Raw genomic sequence first — 9,762 nt, 5'->3', positions numbered from 1 at the left:
ACTGGAATCTCCAGAGGTGTGAGGTAACTGTGCCATCCTCTGCTTTGTTTCAATCTTCAAAAAAAAGTTCTTTAGTAATTTTGGAAAGGGTTTGGTCCTGTTCCAGCTGTTTGGTTATTAGTCAAGTTTTGGTGAAGCTTACGAAGCTCATTTTTCCTGGGGGAGGAGAATTTTCAGCCTGGAAAATTCAGAATGAAGGGCAAGCTCACTTATTATAGACAATCTTGTTTCTGGCACCAACACACAGTTTCTGCATTAACTGTGCTTGTGCAGGTCAGTTTTCACGTTTATTTTTATATGGGTCTCAGTGAATCCACAAGTGGAAAACAGTGACCTCTGTGTTATTTGGAATTGGGTGAAATTAGAAAGTCATCAAGTAGAGCCATGTAAGCTAAGCATCTGTGACTGAAAGGTTATGACATCAAATGCTAGGAATAAACTCCTATTTTGTACACAGACTAAGTTACTTAATTATTTAATTCCAGATGCCTATTATTTTTAACTATTTAGGTCACCTGGATACAACCCAAATATATCATGGGCACATGGCTAAAAAAAACACTTAAAGACAATTTTCCATGTTAAAGTATGCTGACGATATTACCCGGATGCATAACATGTTTTTTTTTTTTAATGTGCATTGAGTGGAACATGATGAACTTGAGATAAACATAAATAATCAATCATACTGGAATATATTATTTTTTCCTTGTGTGTTGCACACTCCACCCCAACATGACTAATAGCCAAACAGCCTAAACAGAACCATAGCCTTTCCAGTTAGCAAAGAGCTTCATTTTTTTAAAGACCGAATCAAAACAAAAGTGAAATGATGCTTCATTTGCACAAGTATAGGTACATTTGAAGGTTTCTTTTCTCATATCCCATCGTGCACTACTTCTGAGACACACACATACAGTTAAGAGTGAAACTTGGTGTCCATGTGCGGGGGGGTGTATACAGTACAATGTGAGTATTCTGCTGAGTTAGGGATTCAAACTGGCAGCCTTCCGATCATATAACTGGGTTCAAGTATTTGCTTTGAATGCAAAAAAATGCTACCAGCTTCGTGCAGGCATATCTGCATTAGCTCTGAATGTTTTTTTTTAAAGGTGCGTTTATATTTTTTATATTTATATGTGCTCTCGTGAATATGGCTGTATTCAGGTGGGGGTACCTATGCAGTGGTGAATGTAGAGCTGACCTCTGTGTGTCTGTGTTGAAATGTATGCTGAGCCGCAGCCTGACGCAGAAACAGTTCTTCTGGAAAGCCACACGGATGCTCTGCAGTGGTCCTGCCTTGGAAAAGCTGCTTAGCCAGTTCCCTCACATGACCATGGCTGCAGAGGATCGTCTCAGCCTCTCAGTCATCTGTGTCACCTTACTGCCTACAAATAGATACTGAATCCCAAATCCAGCACGAACTGCTACAGTACATAAAACCAGAGAGATGAATCATAAAAATGACACTCTGTACTTTAAAGCTGGTCCCATCCTAACATGGTCACCTTGTTCTTCAAGACTCACCACAAGCCTATCGATTAGCTCCTACGTTGAGGGCTGACCTTATCCCTTCTACGCCTACCTTGAATGCTCAGCACCACTGGTTCAGTTTGGAAAAGCACTGAACGGTAATTAGTGAACAAATCTGAGAAATATTCCAATCTGTCTAATTCCCTACTCCTCTACTCCCTCGTGGAAGCTGTAGAGCTTTCCAAGCTAGGCACCCAATATTTCCATCTTTCTCCAGCATCCTCTTTTCTTGTTATTCCAGATAGTGTATCTGGAAGGATCTCTTCATCATGCCCCCTGGTGGTAAACACCTGCAAATAGTAGTAAAATGTGTTAAAAGCATTACTTGGTTTAAATTTGGGCTGTGAATTGATTAACAACAACAACAAAAAAAACCAAAATCAATTAATTGCGCAACTTTCTGTGATTAATTGGAATTGCTCCTAATATTAAAACTTACAATCATAAATATTTACAAATTAATAGTTTATTGTGGCAATTACAAGCAATAAAGTTTAAAAACATTTAATCTAGTTTTGTGCTCATTTTTAAATTCTTGAGTTTGTGAGAATAACCCATTTTAAAATATTTTAATGGTTTAACTTGTGATGTACAGATTATTCTGTACAAAAATACCACTTGCTAGCAAATACAAGCTTAATTTCAATGCATTTTAAAAAGGCCAGATGCACAGATGGAAATATGACAGGTATACAGCATTAACAGGACGATCGAAACACTATTTCATTTGGAGCGCATGATCTATCCAAAATCTAAAACCTATTTGGGAAATGGCTCCTGACAACCAATGAAAGTGCACTTAATAACATTAACAATATTAAGATCTTAAGGCATAAGCCGTCAATAACAAATACTGCAAATTACAATATTTTTATCCTATGTATGCCTCTGTCTAGAATTTTTTAAAATTAAATATAACATGTAACATCACCTTCTCTGTGAAGAAACACTAACTGAATGTTTGAATTTTAGCTCTGAATTCTGGGATTCTGTGCAATGTTATAACCTTACAACCAGGAAGGAATATTATAGGTCTCTGTTACAAATCTTTGCTCATACTCAGTGTTGCCAACTTAGCTACTTTGTAGCTCGATATAGTGACTTTTCAGAACCTTTTAGAGACTTTCTTTTGAGAAAAAAGCCACTAAATGACAACTTTTTGGGCAAACCTTAGCTGACAACAGAAACTTAAAAAATGTAAATGACAATAGCTTTATTGGGAAGCAGAAGCAAATGGATACAGTATAAAGTATTGACACCATCTGACACTAAGCGGAATTCAAATACAACACAGTGATGTCACCATATCCTAATTAGCGCATGGCATCATATAGCGACATTTAGCACCTTTTCAAGCAGGCTTTAGCTACTTTCCATTGAAAGTAGTTGGTGATACCACACATATTACAGTATTGTCCTATCTGGGTATCAAAATACTGCATGTGTTAATGTGATTAAATATATAATAATGCGGTATGACTTTAAAATTAATGCTATGCGTTAATGAGATGAATTTCCTGGCCCTGGTTTAAATTGGCAATGCCAATTACTTAACTGCTAATGTCTCTCGACTATGGAAAAATACTAGAGTACCTAGAGGAAACCTGTGCAACACAAAGAGAACATGCTAACTCACAGAATGGGATTCGAACCTTCAACACTGGTGCAGTGAACCGCCTTGCTACCCATATTAGTCAAACCAATATACCGTTAGCTAAAAAAGCCACGATCTAATTATGAAGTTCAAGCCAATGTACATGGTTCATTTTGCTCACCCCTATCTGATCTGGCTCAATTACTCAATAAATTAAATGAATAAATAAATTCATACAAGATATCAAGTAACAAGAGGAGCTTATACTAAATTGTTAAAGCTCCACTAAAGGAAAAAAAAGAAAGGATACAAATGTAGTATGCATAATAAGTACATTGAATTTCTTATTATTGATTATAGATTTCTTTTAGAACTTTAATATTCTGTGTTTAATGTTCAGCAGAATCAGCTCCTTCCTCCAGAGAGGCAGGCATTCTAATCCATAAAGAGTCACAACGCAGTGTCACTATTGGAGAGGAATATATTTTCTGTGTTCCTAGCAGTTATATTTAGATAACCCCTTCTTCCTTTTCTGTGTTGGGCTCTGACTAAATTTAAGCTTAAAGCCTCCCGCTTGTGTATCCAAAATAACTTGGATGACACAGTTATGGGTTTGGTTGTCAGGATTTAACCTGAGAGTTGGAACTGAAACTAATCTGCAGGAATGGCATGGGGAACTTCTTCCCTTATGTATAACTGGATATAAGAAATGCAAAAACAAAATATATATATATTTTTATCCCTTGATAAGTTCTTTAGAGCTTTCATATACCAAAAAATCTAGTAATACTTTACATTAACTGAACCTTCATAATGCATTCATAATGCAATCATAATGCATTCATAGAACATTCATAAGCAGTGTAAGTATACCTTAACATCCTAATATACCCGCTCACCTTTGATATACATTAATAACATCATATTATAACAAACATTAATTAAACATTAAACATTAATAATCATATTATAACAAACATTATAATTGTATAGTCATATAATGTTTGTTATTAATGTATAGTAGGTGTTAAGGTACATATCATGGTATTTTGTCTTGATAATTTTTTTCATATCAGTCAGTATTGATAATTACCATGATAGAATGATAATTAGTGTTGTTCATCTTTGTATCAAGGACTTGCATGACTGGAAAGACCTACTGAGGCATGCTTGACTGGGTGGGTTTAAATGTGTCATATTCCATAACTGCTAAATAGAAGGTGATTACAAATACATTGAGGTCTATCAGCTTAGTGAGGCATGTTTTGCTTCACTGTAATTCCTTTTATCAACCTGAGGGTGGCACTGTTTTGCACAACACTTTGTCAAACATTTTTGAACAGCCACTCTCATTTGGTTTCACGTGCAAATGGTTGTTGTGATTATACATTGGCATTCAAATAATATTTTATGTGATTTGAATGCTAGTTTTTTTCCCTTATTTTTTGGTGAAGTTCTGCTTCGCCTTTTGTCTTAAAGAAATCACCACTGCTCTATATACACTCTATGGACAAAAGTTTTGGAGCACACCTCTTACTTATTGAATTCAGGTATTCCACTCAGACCTACTGCCACAGGTATATAAAATCAAACACCTAGCCTTGCAGTCAGGTTTACAAACATTTGTGAAAGAACGGGTCATTCTGAAGAGCTCAGTGAATTCAGTTGTGGTACTGCCATCGGATGGCACCTTTGCAATAAGTCAATTTGTGAAATTTTGATTGATATTCCATGGTGAATTGTAAGTGGTATTATTGCAAAATGGAAGAGTTTAGAAACAACAGAAACTCAGCCAGGAAGTGGGAGGCCACGTAAAGTAACAGAGCAGGGTCACCGAGTGCTGAGAGGCATACTGTGTTAAAGTCGCCAACAGCATGTTGACTCAATAATTGCAGATTTCATTTGGTATTAACCCCAGCACAAAAAACTGTGTGCATGGAGCTTCATGGAATGGGCTTCCATGGCTGTGCAGCTGCATGGAAGCCTCACATCACCAAGCACAATGCCAGGCTTCAAATGCAGCAGCCACTAGACTCTGGAGCAGTGGAAACATGTTCTATAGAGTGAAGTATCACGCGTCTCTGTCTGGCAGTCTAGTGGACAGAACATTACCTGCCTGACTGCACTGTGCCAACTGTAAATGAAACCCCATGATGACATGGGGAGGACATATAAACTCCACACACATGGAACCCCGGTCCTAGAGGTTTGAGGCAACAGTGCTAACCACTGCACCACTATTATTATAGCAGCTATTTAGTAACACTACAGTTGTTACCGGTTATTTCGGTCATCGTATACCTAATTCTGAGGTTGTGCTCACCTTTTCACCATTGATGCACCAAGACCCTGTTGTCACCAAATCCAACAAAGAATTTATTGTTTCTTTCAGTGTCTTGCTCTACCAGTGCAGTGTGCAAGTCCAGTGGTATCTGTGAGCCTGATCACAGGTCCTGAGTTTTACCCAACATCCAGCTTTTACTGTTTGGAGAAGAGAGTCTCCATCTATGGATTGGTTATTGTAATCTGAGTGAAGTCACGGTGAAGTATTGTTACGCTGTACCTCCAGTCCCTGCAACTCTGGAGCAGTTAAGGGAAGCTGTCAGGGTCAGCGCTGGACCGACCCTATCCTTTTTGGTTTGTTCCCATTTGGCCAGCAGGTGTCGCTGGCCAGCCTGTTCCCTTTGTCTTGCAGATCTTAGTCCCTATTGTGTTTCCTCGCTCCCCAGGCCCCCACATAGCTTAATGGGTTGAGTGACTGATTCTAAAACTCTCACTCCTCCAGTTGTGGGTTTTAGATTGGCCTGAGGCCAGTCTCACCTTTAATTTAATTTATGGGGTTTCATTTTTTCCTTCACTTTTGGTTTTTCCTTACTGTCTGTTATGGTTTATTTTTGTCTTTCTGTTTTGATTCACACTGTAAGTGCCCTGTTTTATTTTGGTTCTGCTTGTTCCTTGTCTTACATAGTGTTAGCCCTCAGTATTGCCAATGTTTCCTAGTTCCTGTGTTTGTTAGTCGTGATGTATTCCACCTGTTGCTTATTGTCCTGCTCCTTTGTTAATTGGTTGATTCTTATGATGGTGCATTTCTGTGTATTTAAGTGCCTGCCTTTGTTAATTTCCCCAGTCAGTTGTTGTCTATGTGTACAATGTGTTTGGTTGGCTTATTTCCTATTAGTGTTCCCTGTTTTTCCTTGGTTCCTTAGTTGTGATTATTTCATGGTCTTCATTTTAGACTGGACTGTTTCCTGTTTGTTTTTGACCCATCACAGTCCGTTTGTTTTGGTGCATTTCCTCCCAGTGTGTTTAGCTAATTCAATAAACTCTTGTTGTCTTGGAGCCATTCAGTGGATCGTCACCTTCTTTCTTCCTGCGCCGTGCATCACCATGACAGGAAGCTAATAAATACTTGAAAAGTGCCTACAATTTCATTTGGATATGTGATGGAGATGAGTGGAAGATGGAATTTCACACCCACATCAGTCACTAAGAGTGTTTACTAATGCCATATGGTCTGGTCAATGCACCTTTTGTGTTTCAAATCCTCTATGAATACCTAGAAAGATTATTGTGTATATTGATGATATCCAGAATTGCTTTTACTGAAGCCAAGAAGGACACATACGGTTTATTTGTGAACTTTCTTAAATGGATACCAGGTTCTGTGGTTATTTGATTAGTGTTCATGTTTCACAGATGGACCACTTAAAGGTAGAAGCAGTGAAAGGGTGGCATAAACTGTTGACAATAAAGTGAATACTGAGATTTTGGGTATCTTCTCATTGCTACCATCATAATCAGATTAAAAGGAGGCTCCTACAAACTCAAGTTGACAAGAAAAGACATACTCACCTTTGAGGAACTGAAGATCTAGTCCATCAATTTTCCTAAACTTCCAGAACCCTCCATTTCTTTTATTGCAGAAGTAGATGCTTCTGAAGCTGGTGTAGGACTAGTTCTTTTCTAAATACAAGGTGAAAGTCACCCCCCGGTATCTGTTTGTCAAGAAACCTCACATCTGCAGAAAGGAATTATGACACCAGCAATCAGCAACTGTTAGCTATTAAACTAGTATTTGAAGTGTGGAGATACCGGCTTGAAAGAGCACAACATCTCTTCCTTGTTCCTGCAGCCATAATGGAGACAGCATGTCCTGCATATCTACAGACTTCCTTACAATTCCATGGTTGAATTTTTTTTCTGATCATTTGACTAGTAAACCCAGTGCCTGATCTCCAACTGTCTCCCCAGTACAAGATCAATCCCATGTGTTACTGTTAAAACCAGTCACACAGTCCCCTGTTCCACTTCCTCCCAGCCTACCTCGCTGCCATAGCTAACGACAGTACTTTGTGGAACTTGAAGGCTGGGGACCAGAGGAGTTCTCTTGGGTTCTGGTGGTGGACATCTTGCACCCCTTCCTCACTGTGGATTTCCATTACACCCACCCTTGGTTTTGCCAACACAGGATTTATAGCAATTATTGAATTGACTGTTCCAGTTATCTGTGCCATAATGTTAGCTATAGTATGACCCATTAAAACCTCAATCCATATGACCTCAACCAGGTTGCAAAGTATTCTCTTGTCTGTTCTTTGGTGCTCTGTGCTTTGCTCTAGCTTGTATTACCTTCTAATAAATCTGGATCATCCTTAAAACCTTTTCAGCAACTGATCAATCTGTGCCTGGATTTCTTAGTGAGTTGGACTTTTGAAATAAATGCCACGACTTGATTTGCACTGAAAGTCCTTAAAACATAAAAATAATTTGAGGTAAGGCTTCTTTATTTTTTTTTGATGAAAACGCGACGCAGGTTCAAAAATAGTTCACATGGTTAATGAAGTAGCAGATAGAGTCACTTCTCTCTTTCATACTCATACACAACGAAATAATTAAATGTATGCAGTATAAGCATTCATATCTTGAGTGTTAATACTGTGCGTTTACCGTATAAACACAAATAGAAGATAAAAACATTCTCCAACATGAGCACGTGCTCTCATTCACACACATAAATAAATGATATTCTAAATAATCAATGGAGGGATACACACCTGCCATGACATATTTAGACTTAGACGAATAGGTTATTTGAGCTCCAAGGAAAAATTAGCTTCTTTAGTGTTAAATAATTAAAGTCCTGCCCTAAATTCACTACCTAAAACCGCAAGAGTGACACATGAGATCACGTACTCAAAATATAACAATCATGGGATCAGTGTCATTATCAAAATGTAGCCATCATAAGCATGGCTACATTTTGAATTATGCATTTTACAGAAGTTGGTACGAATGATTAAAACACAAGATTTCAGAGATCAATACTGGCCGGGGTGGGTGGGGGTCAAACGCGTAATTTTACAACCTGGCTACGTGCTTGTATTAAGACCCTCAGATATCCCTAAAAGATCACGACTGTTCTCAAACGGCAAGCAGCACTCAGGAGAGACATATTTCTCCCACTTTTTGCCATCTGTTTCCGCTTGTGACTTTCAATGCACTCGTATTTAAAATATCTTGGATTAACCGCTGACGAGACATCAGATGGTTTGTTCTATCTACGCACATTGAATCTTGGTAAATAAAAAATATGAATTTATAACACAATTTTAATATATTGATTATTAATATTACTGTTTGCAGCGCAACCGATTAACTCCAGAGAGAAGAATAAAAATTCAGCACCGCCTTTATAGACAGCTCCGCTCCACAACGGACGTGTCTGCGTTATAGGTTTACCCATCTAAGAGAAAATACGACTGGGCTCTTCAACAGTTTAACAACGGCAAATATCAACAGAGGAATAAACAATTATTTTTTTTAAACAAATAACGTTATGATATTAGAGAAGCATAGGGCTTTTTAAAATATTATACAACTTAGAGGCCAACAATAAATAAACCTTGAATATTTACATCACAACTAAAGCAAAACTGTTAGAAATGCCTGGAAAAATGGCTTTGATTTGAAATAGGGATCCAAAACAAATCCGAGGGTCGCGTACTGTTTTCCACAACCTTTAAACGTATATTTGGAATAAATATTAGATTTCTGTAGTCTTGGAATTATTTTAAAGAAGAGAAGTCCTTTGTATGATATCGTGAGTTTTCCGTGATATTATCCAAAATAAGTCATCATCATGATATTTTGGTAATCATCCAAGCCGCATTCCGTAAGTTCAAATTAAGTGCAAAGAATTTATAAGGTGACACGCAGGAAAGATATGTAAATTGGACACGAGTGAATGTTTGCTAATCAAAATAATTGTAACACTGTTTTCAAAGTCAGATCCGCAAGCTTTCCCCTTACAGACACGCAGGCGTTTACCGGAATACGCTGTGATTGTTAACGCAGATGAATTAATTCCTTATTCAGCGGTCATTTTTAAAGGTACATTGGATAAATATCCAGCTACTGAAGCGTTAGAATAATTTCTAGGATTCCAGGCCACGTCAGACACATGAAGCATATTAATGGGACCTAGATTAATTAATAAACACAAATTGTAGGATTTTTTGTATACTTGCCTTTATTGATAACCTGGTTAATTATTCGGCGGCGTAAGTGTTAACGCGAGGCTCAGTCATTTATCTTTTTCAAGTGGCATGAGCGAAAGAGAACGAACGCAAGGAAGG

The 9,762-nt window shown here is 37.8% G+C and overlaps 1 long non-coding RNA gene across 1 annotated transcript; it reads right to left on the bottom strand.

Moving 5' to 3' along the window:
- LOC140593311 (uncharacterized) lies at window positions 1-9,762 on the bottom strand. The gene is made up of 3 exons (XR_011993587.1): window positions 9,655-9,762; window positions 6,980-7,145; window positions 1-1,823 (listed from the first exon to the last, which is right to left on the bottom strand). It is a non-coding gene; the product is annotated as an uncharacterized lncRNA (long non-coding RNA).

This window comes from Paramormyrops kingsleyae, chromosome 10 (assembly GCF_048594095.1).
Source record: "Paramormyrops kingsleyae isolate MSU_618 chromosome 10, PKINGS_0.4, whole genome shotgun sequence".
Lineage (NCBI taxonomy): Eukaryota > Metazoa > Chordata > Actinopteri > Osteoglossiformes > Mormyridae > Paramormyrops > Paramormyrops kingsleyae.
The sequence above is the reverse complement of the archived record's forward strand: the minus strand, read 5'-3'. Positions and strand labels throughout refer to the sequence as shown.